The following is an 18,668-nucleotide window of genomic DNA, read 5'->3' as shown; positions in this document are numbered from 1 at the left end:
CCTTCATTTTTATGGCTGAATACTATTCCATCATATATGTATACCACATCTTCTTTACCCATTCGTCCTTCAATGTACACTTAAGTTGCTTACATGTCTTGGCTATTGTAAATAATGTTGCATTGAACATGAGGGTGCCGGTATCTCTTCAGGATAGTGATTTTGTTTCCTTCAGATATATACCCAAAATTGGAATTGCTGGGTCATATGGTAGCTCTATTTCTAATTTTTTGAGGAGCCTCCGTACTGTTTTCCATAGTGGCTGCACCAATTTACATTCCCATGAACAGTGTACAAGGATTCCCACTAATACTTGTTATCTCTTGTCTTCTTGGTGATAGCAATCTTAACAGGCATGAAGTGATATCTTTTTTTTTTTTTTTTAATTTTATTTATTTATTTTTGGCTGTGTTGGGTCTTCGTTTCTGTGTGAGGGCTTTCTCTAGTTGCGGTGAGCAGGGGCCACTCTTCATCGCCGTGCACTCGCCTCTCACTGTCGTGGCCTCTCCCGTTGCGGAGCACAGGCTCAGTAGGTGTGGCTCACGGGCCCAGTTGCTCCGCGGCATGTGGGATCTTCCCGGTCCAGGGCTCGAACCCGTGTCCCCTGCATTGGCAGGCAGATTCTCAACCACTGCGCCACCAGGGAAGCCCATGAAGTGATATCTTATTGTGGTTTTAATTTCCAGGAAAATGTCTCTTATTTAATGCCTTTCATTATTGGAAGCAGGATCACACAAGGTCAGATTGCTTTGCAATATTCAGAATATTTTTCAGCGAATCTATCTGGTTAAGCCTATGTTGCTTTGGAAGACAGCAAAAATGTCTTAATGTGGCCTGATTTTGTAAGTCCCGAGGAATTTCTTTACAAGGGAAGATCTTAGAGATTGATTTTCCTGTTTATGAAGTCTTTAAAAACTGCCCTTCCACATATTTCTGAAAGCTGTCTGGGGCTCTGAAGCTTAGTGTGCCCCCCCAAATTTCTCGTTGATCGCTGGCTTCCTTTATGAGTGATGGTGTTCTGAGGGGGACAGGGTAAATTCACATGTCTTCTAAAGGGAGTATACAGGAAGGAGGGCAAACAGCATGTCCCCGCACCCCAGGATGCAGTATGCAGCAAGTTTCTCTCCCCCGCGTGACAGCACGCCCTCACCACAGTCTGGGACTAGTAGAGGGCATCCTTGTAAATGATGGTCCTGAAACCTTCCTCTGTCATGCTCCCTGCCCTGTCTTGAGTGTGGGAAATGCCCCATGACCTGGTACCAAAGCCATATCTCCAGGATGGGAAATAGCCAGAGAGCAGAAAGGGTCTGTAACATGAGAAGCCCATGAGGTTTGCCTTCCTCCTGCTTCTGCACAGTTCCTTCCGGGAATAATATTCAAAATCTTTATCAATTTGCAAGGCTTGCATCCCAATTGAGCCAAACATTAACCCTTTAGTGGCTGGATATGGGGTGGGATGGGGGATGGTCCATGAAGTCCCGGAGGGTGGCAGGGGTACAAGGGCAGGCACTCAGGTCACTATTTACTAATCATAAAGAGCATTTTAACATGTAACGACCAGTATGGCCAGATCAGGTATAATAGACACTACCAGGCCAGCCCTCTGCAGCCCTCGGCATCCTCTTGCTTCCTGCTGGTCCTGGAAGAAGAAATCTGAAGGCTGAGAGTGACTGGTGCTACCCATTGCATTTTGCCTTTCTGAAAGGACCCCATTCCCAACTGGCTCTTATCTCCCGCCTAGATGGAACCTGGGTTAACTTATTGCCCGCATAGCAGAGAATAATCTATCGGTAATGACTGGTGGAGAGAGAATGGCCAGGTCTTGGATCGAAACTTTCCAGTGTTTCCCAACGTGGCCCTCAGTATCCCCAGGTAAATCTTTGCCTTCTAAGATTCCTACCTTTATTTACTGGCACAAAAAAACATTCACATTGGAAGAGAGAGAGTCATCGGCCTATGTACCCTGTGCTTATTTGCATTTTCAAAAAGGGAATTCAGGGGCCAATATTTTACAAAAAAATAAATGAATAAATAAAACCCTGCCTCAGTTCCACAAGGGGCATTGCCAGAACGCTTTAAGTCATGCTATGGCCTCTCCATCTACTTATAAGTTTGGTCCAAGATTATTGAAATCTCTAAATTGAACTTTAAAAAAAGGAAGACTAGGAAATCTGCATGAGAAGAGGATCATGGGAAAAAAGAGTTGAAATGTACTGGATGAGTAAACGTATGAACATATGGAGGAAAAAAGTCCACAATGAATCAGTGGTATTAGAGGTAAATATTATCTAATACAGATCTAGAAAATGCAGGTAACCCTGAGAGTCTACCATCATCCTAGCCAAGAGGCAGCACCCTGAAAGCCTGCAGTCTAACTGGGTTGGTAGCTTTATGTACACAGGCAAAGGCTATCACATCCTGCCTAAATTTCAGCAGGTCACCAGACACTGATAGATTCTGATTAGCAATGGGGACTGGCTCCTCCAAATCAAAAATCTGGGGGATAAGATAAATGCCTACCTGGTGTCTTAAGCTATGGACCCCACGTTGACCCTCTCATGAACACCCTCGATTACCTAACGCCCAGCCCACTTGCCCTGCCCCATCCTTATACCGAGACAGAGCAACTGAAAGTCTTCTCCTCTCCTGCTCCCAAGATGATGGTCCCTTCAGAAGAGAATTGCCCAAGCCTGCTGATGGGGCCACTGCCCATTTACGAGGGCTTCTCATTGCTTAACAAACTCTCACCTCATCCTTTTGGAGCCCCAGATTCCATCCCCACAGTGTCTCTCCCAGGCTGTTCCCGTTCTCCCGGAGATGACTGTCCTATCTCTGGCTCTTTCACTCTCAACAGACAACCTACTCTTCTGTCTCGGTGAGAGGTGGAAGCTGTCCTGTGAGAAACCTTCCACTTCAAGTAGCACTTTCATGCATCCTGCTCCAACATCCCTCTCCTCCCCGGATGCAACCTGGCCCCTCTGCCTCTCTTGCCACTCATGTCCTTCATTTTGTTCTCTCTCATTCACCTCTGCCTGTGGTATCTTCATCCTTTCCTCTCCTCTGTCTTCCTCCCTGCTGCCTACTGGCCTCTTTCAACCTTTACAAATGTCTCACACCTTATTCCTCCTTCAAGCCTCCCTCTTCCTTCTCCCTCCCTTTCATCTGCCAACTTCTCTGCAGAGCAGACTGTCCACGATTCCTTCCATTCACTCTTCGGCCCACTGCACCCTGGCCTCCATCAGCATCGTTGATCTAGTCCGTACCTTGCAAGTCTGAACTGCCCAGCCAGGGATCTCTGCTCATTTCGCCTTCTACTTTAGCTCTTTCAGCAATGGGCACTCTCTTCTTTCAACTCTCTCCTCTGCTGGCTCCTGCCGACTCTTCTAAATCTGTCTTCAGTTTTCCCCTGTCTCCTTCTGCTGCCGCTCGTCTCTTGTTCTCCAGGATTGTCTTCAACCTTCTCTACACATTGTCCCTGGGCAATATCACTAATGCTCATGACTTCAGCTACAATGGATATGCTGATGGCTACTTAATGTGTCCACCCATTGCTGGCCTCGGCTTCAGAAGACCAGGCCCGTAGTATCGGTACCCAATGGACACCTCAATTGTAGGCATCTCTCCCCATCGTGTCCCAGCTAAATTCGTCATGTTGTCCCCAGAACTGCTCTTCATTGATGGATATGTCACCATCCTCTGAGCTGCCCAAACTCTAGACTGAAGAGTGATTGCCAAGGTCTCCTCTGTCTCTCCTTGTCTTCTCTCACTTCACAGTTGTCTGTAGAACATCCTCTTCTCTCACACCCCATCTCATCTGATACATCCATCTGCACCCTCTACCCCAGTATAAGCATAATACCTGGCACTCAGTAGTTGCTTAATAAATAGTTGTGGAATGAATGAATGAATGTCATTGCCTTAGTCTGAGGTTCTGCATCTCCCACCTGAACTACTGCAATAACTTTCTAACTTCTCTTTTAGCCCTTCTCACTGTCACTAGGTTTTTTTTTCCTTAAAAAAGAAAAATAATCAGGTCATGGTCCCACTCACTTCCATGTCCCAAATCCTCTTGACTGTTCAAGATCTCTAAAGTAGACTTCAAATTCCTTGACATGGCGTATGTAGACCCTTCTCAACCTGGCCACACCCCCACTTCTCCACTTCACCTCCCACCTCCTCCTCCCTGTGCCTGGACCCCCCTTGGCACCCTGTGCGGACTCCTTCATGGCACTGACCATGGTGTTGTAACTGATTGTTTGCTTGTCAATCTTCCCCTGTAGACATATGGTATTGGAAGCCAGGGCTGTAGTTCCCCAGAGCATAACCATGCCTGGCTCAAGACTGTTACTCAGTAACAGTAAAGCTCATTGAGGAGCTAAATGGAAGGAGGGCCATCTCCAGGCACACTCTATTCTTTGGGGTTCCTTGAACATACCACGTAGCTACTAATGATCTCTTTGCTTATATTGTTTCCGCTTGCTGAAATATATTCGTCTTCTTTATCTACTCTGTCAACAATTCCTCTTTCTTCAAAGCCCGGTTCACTGATCACTCCATCTCAGTAGCTTTCCTTTTTCCCACCTGGGGAGAATTAGCGCCAACCTCCCTTGGTTTTCATAGCACTTTTTTCACACATCTATTAGCGAATTTTCTCATTCTGTCACAAGTGTTCATTCATACATATGTTCCTGTCACTATACAATGAACTCCTCCAGGGGTCGGAGAAACTTGTCACAGAAAATCATCCCACAAAGGAGTACAGTGCCTAGTATGTAATTCATATGTTTTCCAAACTAAACTAAAGGGGGGAAGGGGAATGGATACGAAAGGAACCCACAAACTGGTGGAACTGTAGGGCGTGGTAGTTTCATGGGTGTTTGTATTATTATTATCAGGTTTCATAAATTACATGTATGTTACACACATTGTTTTATATGTATCAAATATTACATAACAAAAGATACTTTTATCAGCTTCTTAAATAAAATCCTTGAAATCTGCCCATTTTATTAGGAGGTTAATTGTATATCAGGAAACCTGAGTCAAAAGATCTTGCCATATTTTGCCAGATGAAAAAGTTTCTGTAGGTTCGTTGCACAACGAGGTGAATATACTTAACATTACTGAACTGTACACTTAAAAATGGTTAAGATTAGGTTATATGTTTTTTACCACAACTAGAGAGAAAATAAAAAGAGATCCTGCTGTAGAGTTGGAATTCTTCTGCAGCCCAGCTAATTAAACTACACTATTAAGGTGAAATCAAATCATTATATTTCTGTTCAAATAATGGCAAACATTTTTATTCAGTTTGTTGGGAGAGGATCATGTGCATGCTTTGAGAATTTCTCCCTAGAGAAACAAAATGCGGTTCCCTTTTGTTTTGGTTTGTTTTTAACGGCCTTGTAGGTATCCTATGAACAGTTTTTAAAGAATTATGTAAAGGATCATGTTTAATACACTTTATTGAATTTCCAGGGTAGTTCAATGAATGACAAATTGCAAGGGACAAAAACTAATCAGGAACTTGACATGCCTTAAATTGAAATAAAAATAAATTCTTCAAATAATGCCCTCACACCTTTAAGCATAGTATTTAATTTTCAGGGCCAGACAACCAAACCTAACATCACCAAAGGGATTCACTGAAGCTTATTTAATAGAAACCTGACAAGTACAAGCAGCTCCTTAGCCAGGCATCATGGGCCTAGACTCATCGTGCTTTCTGGATCCCTTTCCAGCCTCCACCCATTCCCATCTGGACACACCTCTCTCTGCAGCTGACAAGGTCGCTTCCCACTAGCATGCAGAGCCCTGCCATGGCCTGTCCTCACCTCAGAGCTCTGCACCACACGCCAGTCTGTTCTCATCTCCACCTTGCCCTCGTGGCTTCCCTCATCCCTGCTGGGCTGGCCCTGCGACTTGCCTGGAAACCCACCCGCCACCATCCTCACACCCATAGGTGAGCTGGAAAGAGGCGAGCTGTCATTAAAGGCAATGGGGTTCCAATATGAGATCTGCCTCCATCAAAGGCAAATCTTTTAACCTTCATTTCCTCACGTGAAAAATTAGAAAATTGGAACCATGTTGGCGCTAAGGTAGCTTCCTTATATTCTTACCTCCTATAAGTGAATCTACTCCTCTCCTTCAACATTTCCTGGCCTGTGGTCCTCAAACCTGGTTACACATCAAAATATGATGCAAGTAATCAGGGCAGCATTTCCAGACGTTGTCCACCTAAACTTCTTTTGACCCTGGAACCCTCCCATGACCCCTACCCATTAACATACTGACATCTAGAAGGGCACTAGTCCTTCCCAAACACCTATTGACATCCTGACGTCTGGATGGACACTAACATTCTGCCAAAGACGGTTTGGGAAACATAAGCCCATAGAATGCTGAATTGGCTGAAAGTCAGATTCCTGGGTCCCTAGGTGTGACCTCTTTACTGCCCTCCTCGAAGGCTGTGTCAATGCCAACAAGCTCAAACACACTGTGAACATCAACCCACACCCTTGTTCCTTGTGTGTCCTGCTCAGATCCCACAGGCACTGCCAGTGGCTGGAATCGCCTTGCCCATAACCCAGGCAGACCAGATGCTCCTCTAAGCCTCAGGGAATCCGAATTCATGAATTTTTTTTAACTGTCTCAGTGTTTTGCAGTGACTGGCGCATCATCTAGTGAAGAATATGCATAGCTGCTCTTTGAAATTACCATGTACATCATTTAGGCCTTATCAACTAATGTTAAAATTCTTGCCACTACTCTCTCTTGAGTTATGTATGAATTTGGCCTTTTAAATAATTCCAGTCTTAAGGGAGATAAGATGAGAGGCCAAAAATTATTTGGAATTTGAGTTCCAAGTGTAAAAAGCAAAAACTTGAGCTCATTTCTTTGAAAATTTCTTGTACTACATTCTAGATCAACACCCTTGGCACTAGACTTTACTAAACTTTTACAGTGTAAAATTACTGGATTCAAGCAGTACTTGGCCAGCTCTAATCAACTGTGAGGTTTCTATTACATTTATACTGTTTGTATAGTAAGATTCATTTATCTGTCATCAGCTAGTATTTCATGCTTCCTGGACATTTTCCACATTGCATTACCTAGTTTCCCTTGGTGTCTTGATTTTAATTAAAAGGATATTTATTATAAGGTTGAGGAATCAGAATGGAAACCTAAATTGTAAAAGCATGAGAGCAAGCATCCCCTTCCATCCATGAGATTAAAGCCTTTTGTTAGGTGGCTTTTCAGATCTCATTGGCATTTCTTCTGTACACAGCTTTCTTCTGATGGCTTCTCCTCACACAGAACCTATGAGGCCAGCGAGGTAGCAAAGGAGTTGGAATTAAGATATCAGCCCAGAAGTCCCAGGATATGCAATGTTTTAAATCAAAGGCTCCAAATAACTTTAGGCATCTAAATACAACATTTATTTGAGTTACTCCTCTGAGCATGCAAGAGGTAATCATTTGTGAAAAATCAATTACTCCTGGCTGGTGATACACTGGACTTCCTAGCAAAATAAAAATTTAAAATTTCCTGGAAAAAAAATGTAATAAAAGTTGTTTTAAATGCATAGCCAGGCTCACAAGAAAATAGACATTTCCAGGGACAAAATCAAAAAGGTTCTGGAAATCAGACTGTTAGCTGACCCTAAAGCAGTGGTGATTTTCCGATCTCAATAACCTAGACATTTGGTTTCAGAGCCTTACATAGGTCCATAAAAGTTTGGGAGTCCGAACTGAGTCTTCTGCTTACAGCTGAGACCTTGAGTAAAAGGATGGGCTATGAGTTGTGTGTGTGTGTGTGTGTGTGTGTGTCCCTAAGAATTCAGAACGACAACCTCTCGGTTTTAGAGTTCAAATGTATATTACTTGGGGTTCTGTAAATTACAAACTAAGAGAAAAGGATCACAGTTTGGAAATGTTTAGGAATCTGCAAAAGGAAACTCTGGCAGGTTGATCCCTTAGCTCAGTCCTCATAAGATTCCCATAGGTAAATGCAAACTTCACATGAGTTTACAATCGAAAATTACCAAAAACCCAAGGAATATTGTTACTCAGACTCCTTGGGGTTTTACTATGCATGGAAAGCACAGAAGACCAGAAATCAGTTGAGGAAGTCAGGCCCTGTCATTGGTCTTTCCTTTGCTCTCTACAAAGTTAACAATAATGAGTAGCAGATACATCAAAAGTTCTCTAAATACCATTATTTCTCCCATAACATGAAGGGTATTCCTAAAAATGTCACTTCATATGGAATTTTAGCCCCATGAAAATAACAGGACTGGGGGGGAAATAGGTTCAGAACAGAACATTCCAAACTGTGCAATGTTATAAAATAATACACTTTTAAAAATTAATAAGAAACTGAAAATTTCTACCATTTTAAGTATCTTCAATTATTGAAGTAATGCTACAGTATAAATAGCACTGTCTCAATTTTTAAAAAATAAACACATGAAGTTTTGTGATGAGTTTGAGTATGATGTAGCCCCATGCCTTTGAGTTAATGGGACAGAAGGAAGGACATTCTTAGGATGAAGTGTCACAACAACAGAGGTGGATGACTGTGACTCATTGTCTTCTTATTCCTTCTGTGCTGGCTTAAAATAGAAATCCAGCTTTTGTTGTCTTGCCAGGGTCCTATTTTCATAACAACAACAACAAAAAAGCTGTTTGTGTGGTTCCAAATAAGACCAAATGCCACAAAAGTGTTATTCTGCTGCTCTCAGCATTATAGCTTTTTCTTCAATCCATGGCACATGCTTCTAATCCCCTTTAAAGCAAATGATGAGCCCCATGCCTTCCATTCTCCTTTCTTTGGGTTCCTCAGTGTGGTCTCCAATGAAGCTCAATGTGGGTTCCTTTACTCCCTTTGCTCTCAGGGTGTCCCATGAATCTCATCTCTTCATGAGCATCTCAGACACATGCTTAAGGCTTTCCTCCTTCCCTGAATCCTTGGATTCTTATAACCAGGACATACACTCGTGTTGAGGATGCTTTAAATGCTTTCATGAAGAAAGGTACACATGCTCACAAGTGCGATATATTGATTTAATTGCACTGCACAAGGGTAAACAGAAGAAAGCAGATGAGGTGTGTGTGAGTTTTGTGTGTTTCTTCCACGTCACTACTGACAGCTGAGCAGCATCTTCACATTCACCTGATAGTATTCAGTGACACCCAATATAATCACCCAGCTGACACTTTTAAATGGTTAATGTTATATTATGTGAACATTACCATAACCAAAAGAATCTGAAACATATACAGGCATACTTCAGGGATATTGCAGGTTCCATTCCAGACCACCACAGTAAAGCAAGTCACATGATTTTTTTGGGTTTCCCAGTGCATATTAAAGTTACATAGTCTATTAAGTATGCAATAGCATTATGCCTAAAAATAATTTACATACCTTAATTTTAAAAATACTTTATTGCTAAAATATGCTAATCATCTGCACCTTCAGTGAGTCATAATCTTTTTTTTTTTAACTTTTGAATTTTATTTTATTTATTTTTTTATACAGCAGGTTCTTATTAGTCATCAATTTTATACACATCAGTGTGTACATGTCAATGCCAATCGCCCAATTCATCACACTACCACCACCACCACCCTGCCGCTTTCCCTCCTTGGTGTCCATACGTTTGTTCTCTACATCTGTGTCTCAATTTTTGCCCTGCAAACCGGTTAATCGTAACCATATTTCTCAGTTCCACATATATGCATTAATATACACTATTTGTTTTTCTCTTTCTGACTTACTTCACTCTGTATGACAGTCTCTAGATCCATCCACGTCTCAACAAATGACCCAATTTCATTCCTTTTTATGGCTGAGTAATATTCCATAGTACATATGTACCACATCTTCTTTATCCATTCGTCTGTCGATGGGTACTTAAGTTGCTTCCATGACCTGGCTATTGTAAATAGTGCTGCAATGAACACTGGGGTGTATGTATCTTTTTGAATTATGGTTTTCTCAGGGCATATGCCCAGTAGTGGGATTGCTGGATCACATAGTAATTCTATGTTTAGTTTTTTTAAGGAACCTCCATACTGTTCTCCATAGTGGCTGTATCAATGTACATTCCCACCAGCAGTGCAAGAGGGTTCCCTTTTCTCCACACCCTCTCCAGCATTTGTTGTTTGTAGATTTTCTGATGATGCCCATTCTAACTGGTGTGAGGTGATACCTCATTGTAGTTTTGATTTGCATTTCTCTAATAATTAGTGATGTTGAGCAGCTTTTCATGTGCTTCTTGGCCATCTATATGTCTTCTTTGGAGAAATGTCTATTTAGGTCTTCTGCCCATTTTTGGATTGGGTTGTTTGTTTTTTTAATATTGAGCTGCATGAGCTGTTTCTATATTTTGGAGATTAATCCTTTGTCTGTTGATTCGTTTGCAAATATTTTCTCCCATTCTGAGGGTTGTCTTTTGGTCTTGTTTATGGTTTCCTTTGCTATGCAAAAGCTTTGAAGTTTCATTAGGTCCCATTTGTTTATTTTTGTTTCTATTTCCATTACTCTAGGAGGTAGATCAAAAAACATCTTGCTCTGATTTATGTGAAAGAGTGTTCTTCCTATGTTTTACTCTAAGAGTTTTACAGTGTCTGGTCTTACATTTAGGTCTCTAATCCATTTTGAGTTTATTTTTGTGTATGGTGTTAGGGAGTGTTCTAATTTCATTCTTTTACATGTAGCTGTCCAGTTTTCCCAGCACCACTTATTGAAGAGACTGTCTTTTCTCCATTGTATATCCTTGCCTCCTTTGTCATAGACTAGTTGACCATAGGTGCGTGGGTTTATCTCTGAGCTTTCTATCTTGTTCCATTGACCTATGTTTCTGTTTTTGTGCCAGTACCATATTGTCTTGATTACTGTAGCTTTGTAGTATAGTCTGAAGTCAGACAGTCTGATTCCTCCAGCTCCGTTTCTTTCCCTCAAGACTGCTTTGGCTATTCAGGGTCTTTTGTGTCTCCATACAAATTTTAAGATTTTTTGTTCTAGTTCTATAAAAAATGCCATTGGTAATTTGATAGGGATTGCATTGAATCTGTAGATTGCTTTGGGTAGTATAGTCATTTTCACAATATTGATTCTTCCAATCCAAGAACATGGTATATCTCTCCATCTGTTGGTACTATCTTTAATTTCTTTCATCAGTGTCTTATAGTTTTCTACATACAGGTCTTTTGCCTTCCTAGGTAGGTTTATTCCTAGATATTTTATTCTTTTTGTTGCAATGGTAAATGGGAGTGTTTCCTTAATTTCTCTTTCAGATTTTTCATCATTAGTGTATAGGAATGCAAGAGATTTCTGTGCATTAATTTTGTATCCTGCAACTTTACCAAATTCATTGATTAGCTCTAGCAGTTTTCTGGTGGCATCTTTAGGATTCTCTATGTATAGTATCATGTCATCTGCAAACAGTGACAGTTTTACTTCTTCTTTTCCAATTTGTATTCCTTTTATTTCTTTTTCTTCTGATTGCCGTGGCTAGGACTTCCAAACCTATGTTGAATAATAGTGGTGAGAGTGGACATCCTTCTCTTGTTCCTGATCTTCGAAGAAACGCTTTCAGTTTTTCACCATTGAGAAGGATGTTTGCTGTGGGTTTGTCATATATGGCCTTCATTATGTTGAGGTAGGTTCCCTCTATGCCCACTTTCTGGAGAGCTTTTATCATAAATGGATGTTGAATTTTGTCAAAAGCTTTTTCTGCATCTATTGAGATGATCATATGGTTTTTATTCTTCAATTTGTTAATATGGTGTATCACATGGATTGATTTGCGTATATTGAAGAATCCTTGCATCCCTGGGATAAATATCACTTGATCATGATGTATATGATCCTTTTAATGTGTTGTTGTATCCTGTTTGCTAGTATTTTGTTGAGGATTTTTTCATCTATATTGATCAGTGATATTGGTCTGTAATTTTCTTTTTTTGTAGTATCTTTGTCTGGTTTTGGTAGCAGGGTGATGGTGGCCTCATAGCATGTGTTTGGGAGTGTTCCTTCCTCTGCAAATTTTTGGAAGAGTTTGAGAAGGATGAGTGTTAGCTTTTCTCTAAATGTTTGATAGAATTCACCTGTGAAGCCATCCGGTCCTGGACTTTTGTATGTCGGAAGATTTTTAATCACAGTTTCAATTTCATTACTTGTGATTGTTCTGTTCATATTTTCTGTGTCTTCCTGGTTCAGTCTTGGAATATTATACCTTTCTAAGAATTTGTCCATTTCTTCCAGGTTGTCCATTTTATTGGCATAGAGTTGCTTGTAGTAGTCTCTTAGGATGCTTTGTATTTCTGTGGTATCTGTTGTAACTTCTCCTTTTTCATTTCTAATTTTATTGATTTGAGTCCTCTGCCTCTTTTTCGTGATGAGTCTGGCTAATGGTTTATCAATTTTGTTTATCTTCTCAAAGAACTAGCTTTTAGTTTTATTGATCTATGCTATTGTTTTATTTGTTTCTATTTCATTTATTTCTGCTCTGATCTTTATGATTTCTTTCCTTCTGCTAACTTTAGGTTTTGTTTGTTCTTCTTTCTCTAGTTCCTTTAGGTGTAAGGTTAGATTGTTTACTTGAGATTTTTCTTGTTTCTTTAGGTAGGCTTGTATAGCTATAAACTTCCCTCTTAGAACTGCTTTTGCTGCCTCCCATAGGTTTTGGATCATCGTGTTTTCATTGTCATTTGTCTCTAGGTATTTTTTTATTTCCTCTTTGATTTCTTCAGTGATCTCTTGGTTATTTAGTAACGTATTGTTTAGCCTCCATGTGTTTGTGTTTTTTACGTTTTTTTCCCTGTAATTCATTTCTAATCTCATAGCGTTGTGGTCAGAAAAGATGCTTGATATGATTTCAATTTTCTTAAATTTACTGAGGCTTGATTTGTGACCCAAGATGTGATCTATCCTGGAGAATGTTCCATGCACACTTGAGAAGAAAGTGTAATCTGCTGTTTTTGGATGGAATGTCCTATAAATATCAGTTAAATCTATCTGGTCTATTGTGTCATTTAAAGCTTCTGTTTCCTTATTTATTTAGTCATAATCTTTTTACAATAGTAACATCAAAGATCACTGATTGCAGATCACCATAGCAAACATAATAATAATGAAAATTTTTGAAATATTGAGAGAAGTACCTAAATGTGACACAGAGACATGCAGTGAGCAAATGCTGTTGGAAAAATGGCACCAAAAGACTTCCTCAACACAGGGTTGCCACAAAGGTTCAATTTGTAAAAAACAAAATATCTTCAATGCACAATAAAGCAAAGTCTGCCTGTATATTTCCTTCTCCTGTACTTCATGAAAAATCATACTTTGAGCTAATACGATTTCACAGTTTATTGATTTTATTGCTCAGTTTCCTTACCACATATGAGTAAATTCACATATTACATACGTGTATTGTAACAAAAGAAACTGTACATGTTGTTTTCAAATTTTCAGGGAGCCTTCTTGGAAATTTAATTTGGGACACAAAGCTGATTCTTGAACCACAAGGCAAGGGAATTTACTTGGAGGCTGGGGTTAGGGGATAGAATGGGATATAGATGGTGTCAATAAAGTACCATAATTAACCATGAGTCCAACCCATAACTCTAATGAGATCCTCATGGTGCATACATGTGTCACAATCCATTCATGGCAGTTGGAACTGTTAGCATATTAATTACTAAAGAAACATTTATGTGGAGGGTTGAGAAACCAGATTTGCATCTTGTATCACTAAAGTGCTTATTTGACAGGCAAAGAAGTTTAGAATAATCAGAAATACTTTCTTTACCTTTTCCTTTATAATGCACTCATTCATTCCAGAAATAGTGACTAAGCAACAAGCACTGACTATGTGTCAGGAGATAAAAACTGAACCAAGTATGCCCATGTCTTCTAGAAGCTTAGAGTTCAGTTCTTCTTGCAGAAGAAAGAGATGCAAAGTCAGTTCATTACCAATGGTGCAGTGAAAGATAAGAACCGTGTCCCTAACTCCCAGGCAATCATCTGGCTGGGATTGCTTCAGGGCTGGATCCAAGAATGCAGGCCATGCCAGCTCTGCACACAGATGAGCACAAATGCTCATCAGAGGAAGTAAGAGAGTTTCCTCCAGAGATAGTACTCTGTCTTCCCCTAGGTGGGACACATAAGAAATGAAGACCCCATAGTCCCTGACAATAGAGCAGAGACACTATAACTTTTAGACTGAAACATTTTCAAACCTGGTGTTTCTAATCAGCCATAGGCAACTCTCAACAGAACAGTCATAGGAATGTCTGACTTGAAGCAAAATATACTCCCATATATCTAATTGAGGTGTAGCATTGTTAAAAACAGGCTAATTCGTAGTTCTCAAAGTGTGGTCCAGGGACCAGCAGTATAAGCATCATTTGGGAACTTGTTAGAAATGCAAAGATCCCACTCCAGACCTACTGATAATAAACTCAGGGATACAGCCCAGAAGTCTGTGTTTTAAGAAGCCTTGCAGGCTACTCTGGTACTCAATAATGTTTAGAGCTATTGAGCTAATTCAAACTAGAGGACAAATGCTTAATTTTGTTAATAGAGTAGTTATCTTAAGCCATTCTCATGGACTTTGTCTGGACAACAGAATTGGCTATGTGTCATGGAAGTGTCTCCTTTGCAATAAGAGAACCACACCTTCGGTATAAAGGAGGTTGCAGGAGATGCTCCTCATCCAGCTCAAGCAAAAAGGACACTGAGACACTGAAGACAATCTAAGAAGAAAGGGGACCCAAAAAGAAGTCCTCTTCTCATGCCATAAGATGAGCATCTGTCTAACATGAGCTCGTACAGCTTAGCCTACAGCCAACTGCTGTCAGAGTGAAGAGACAGGAAAGATGAGCAGGAGAAACAGAATGTTGTAATGGTGGAGCCATAGCAGGGGCCCATGGGGGAATAGCCAAGCCTGGCATACCCCTGCTCCTCGTGCAGCACACTGACCAGACTCACTCTATTAAATGGAATAAGCCAGTGTGGCTACCCCGCGAGGAGGAAGAGGGGCCGGTGTCAAAAACTGGGTAGATTGCATTCTGCATTCCATTACACAGGACTATAGCAGTAGAGATGCAAAGGCAACAAAGTGCAAGGATCCAACATAAATTAGGAGCAAATCTTGAACACTTCTTGAGGGAAAAAAAACAAGCAAAATAAACTCACCAGGTGCTTTATTTCACCTTAACATTTTATAAAATAAATTTTAAGAGAGAGCTTTACAGAGACCTAAACAGTTGAACTTGACTCATAAAACACAGTAAAGTTCCCAGGTGTCAAAAAGGACCTGGGCATATGTGATCTTTCTACTGTAATCATCCCATGCTAACTATATCTCCACATTTTCTATCATTTCATTTCCAACAGCCAAACTAAGAGGTGTACCTAAAAACTTGAATTTGTTTCGACTCAATGAGAAGTTGCCAGTAAGACTTCAATTTAATAAGATTCCACCTGGTCTTTTCAAGCTTTCTTTCCTTTACCCGTACAACAGATTTTGTCAAATCTGGCCACCTCTACATCTACCTAAACAAACATGGACTAAATTAGAGTTAAAGTCACTGATAAGGGAGAAGAGGCACATCTCCCAATTCACAACAGAGTTTCAAGAACTTCTCAGGTAGCAAAGAAACACTAATAGAATTCAGAAGTTCTCTATCCTATCTCATTTTTCTTATGCGCTTTTACTTCACCAGTCCAACCATTAATGCAAAAGGGACTCTAGGGCAGCTATCCCAAGAAGGCATCTGGTCACTTTCTACTCATCCCAAATAGCCAACCTGAAAATGATAGTAAGTAGAGATGTGATGTTGGCCTCTGGAGGAGAAATATGAAAAAATGTCCCCAGAGTTATCCCTGGTACTGCCATTCAATTCTGCCATGTTATGCTTACAAATATGTTTGTTGAGGGATTTTCCTCTTAAACATTTCATTAAGGGTCTCTTCAACCTTATCCATCTTCTGTTCGTCCCTCCTAATGAGGAAGGAGCTGACAAGTCCACCCACAACCAAGAGGAAGCTCCCAGAACCTTCTAAGAAGGGAAGTAGCTCAAATCAAGCCTAAGCTTTGTAGCGTTCAGTTGCTTCTAGCTTGCATTCTTGTTGGCAATAAAGACCGTCTAATCATACTAGTTGGAAGCCAAGAATTATGCAATTAACCTTTAATTACATTTAAAAATGCTACAGAAAACACTGGGTTATGTGAGACCCCATAAAGGGGACCCTTGCTTGTTCTGTGAGGTCCTGGGCGACTTCCCAGGGGAGGTGATCTAGCCGATGAATGTGTTAACTGGGGTACATGCAGGTGTGCAGACAAAGCAGAGGGGATAGCAAGCAATTAGGCAGAAGACGCTACAAGTGTGAAACAGTAGAGTGTGTGGAAGGGACAGGAAGGTGACAGGAGGCTGAAGTGCAGAAAGTGAAGGGGAGAGAGGTGGAGAGGGGTGAAGTGGAGAGGTGGGAGGCCACGTCTGCACGTCATGCAGGCCTTTTGGGGGCTGAGGCAATTTGCATTTTCTCCTGTGAGGCTACAGTGGTACTGTAGGCTCAAGACCAATGCAAGCTGTTGCCCAATTGCTCCTCCAGGCTACCTGGGCTCGGGCCCTGGTGGGGTGGGGGGGAAGGGGGGGGGAAATGGGGAGGGCTGACTGTCCCTGTGCTCACAGCACTCCATTGGGTGGCCCAGGCACTGGTCTTGGCATGAGAGTTTGGCTCACTCACAGACAGCCCATCCAGCCTGCCCGGATCGCACTTTGAGACGCTCGCGTGCCATTCCCTGGGCAAGCTGCACCTGCCCCCAGGAGAAGACTGGGAAGGAGGGGGCAGGGGCTGGAGGCAATAGGAAGACTTCTTCCTCATTCCCGCTGAATAGAGCCAGACACCCATCCGATAAGGCCAGACTGGAAGTGCCTAAATTTCGTCTACCTGAACATGGTGGCATTTTTCCAGTAGCTCAGGTGCCCAGTTTACAAGTATGTCAGCCTGGCATCTAGATTATGAATTAGTCCACCTTTGATTAATACTTAATAAATCATGTGTTTTGCTTTGTCTTTTGGGTTCCCCTTGGGACATTGTTGGATGTAGAATTCGACAAATACCCAATAAGACACGTTGACCATCAACCCACAGACGGGTTGGTCTGAGTGGTGGGCTGCTTAGCTGATGTCAGCGCTTCCTGGCTGATGTCATGTGCTTACACGTATGTGGTGAAGCATACTCCTGCTGACCCCCCTGAAGACCCTGGCCACTGTCAGGCCCTCTGGCCACCGTCTGAGCGCCAGCCTCCTGTCTCATCCTTTTTATGAAGCTCTGGCTTCTAGGCTGCGCCATCTGGAAACCACCATACATAGTATATACTAAATTTTCATTTGGTGTATGCGGAGGGAGGGGAGGTTAAGTGAAACCTTTGTGAAAGATTTAATAAAAGCAAGAGACAGTGACTACAGGAAAGGGAAAGGGGAATAATAATAGTATGCACCATCTATTGAGCGCCCCCTCTGTTCCAGATGTTTTGCAAACATTATTGCTTATCGTGACTCAGTGCCTGCAAGGTTAGTCTTGTTGCTCCCATTTAACAGATGAAGGCAGTGGAGCTCAAGGAGGTTCAGGGACTTGTCGGATCCTCACAGTCAAAAAAAGGCAGGTCTAGGGTTCACGTTTGACAACTACACAGTGCTTCCATGCAGCAAGGGGGGAAGCTGGTTGCACTGTGAAGACAAAACCCCAGCTGCTCTGCACCAAACCTCTGTACACCCAGGGTACTTAACAAATACACTGCCCATGGCACTCTTGTCAACATCTGTCTGTGTTCCCAAGTATCCTGCTCTCCTCTCGCTCCCCCTCCTTAATCCCGCCCTGAGAGAAGAGATGCATTCCAGATTGCTGTCCCCAGCTCCTCACCCCTCCTTCCAGTCTCCAGGCATTTCCTGTTTGAAAATCATCACTGCCTCTGGGATGATGGGAAATCAGCATTGGGCAGTAATGACCTTCCTCAGAGATTTTTTTTTAAGGAATTTGGAGCCAGTGTTGAGTGGGTGAGCAAAATCATGGCTTCATGCTTTCCAAAGACCTTCAGCAGGTTTCCCACGATGGCCAGGAAGTGGAGGCAGATGAAATGAGAGTTTGAAATGATAACCTCGGGGCTTCCCTGGCGGTCCAGGGGTTAAGACTCTGCACTTCCAGTGCAGGGGGTGCGAGTTCGATCCCTGGCCGGGGAACTGAGACCCCACCTGCCACGCGGTGCAGCCAAAAAATAAAATAAATAAATACATTGAAATGATAGCCTCTGCCTCTTAATTAATTGAGTACCATCCTTTTAGGTGACTGGGGGCTCAGTCCCCTGGCTGATGTTAGTAGAGCCTCAAGTCAGTAGCCTGTCTCAACGTACAGAGATGACATTACAGATAGTGATAGCGTGGGTGAGAGCAGGGGGGATCAGAGCCCCAGTGCAGTCCCAGAATAATCATCAAATCGAAGGTGATATGTACTTAGTAGGGGGGAGAAGTGAGGAAGAGCTGCCTAGTAGGCAACCTGCCCTGCAGCCGGGAGAGCTCTCCAACTCCATTAAGGAACTGGTCCCATGGACAGTGCCCGAGCGCCCATCCATTAAGTGGTCCAGGCCAGCCCTG

At 42.0% G+C, this 18,668-nt stretch overlaps 1 protein-coding gene across 1 annotated transcript in view; it reads left to right on the top strand.

The window, feature by feature from the left end:
* ANTXR1 (ANTXR cell adhesion molecule 1) overlaps positions 1–18,668 on the top strand; it is a 241,307-nt gene that overhangs the window by 143,300 nt on the left and 79,339 nt on the right. The gene's annotated exons all lie outside the window — the stretch shown is intronic.

This window comes from Balaenoptera musculus, chromosome 13 (assembly GCF_009873245.2).
Source record: "Balaenoptera musculus isolate JJ_BM4_2016_0621 chromosome 13, mBalMus1.pri.v3, whole genome shotgun sequence".
NCBI lineage: Eukaryota > Metazoa > Chordata > Mammalia > Artiodactyla > Balaenopteridae > Balaenoptera > Balaenoptera musculus.
The sequence above is the reverse complement of the archived record's forward strand: the minus strand, read 5'-3'. Positions and strand labels throughout refer to the sequence as shown.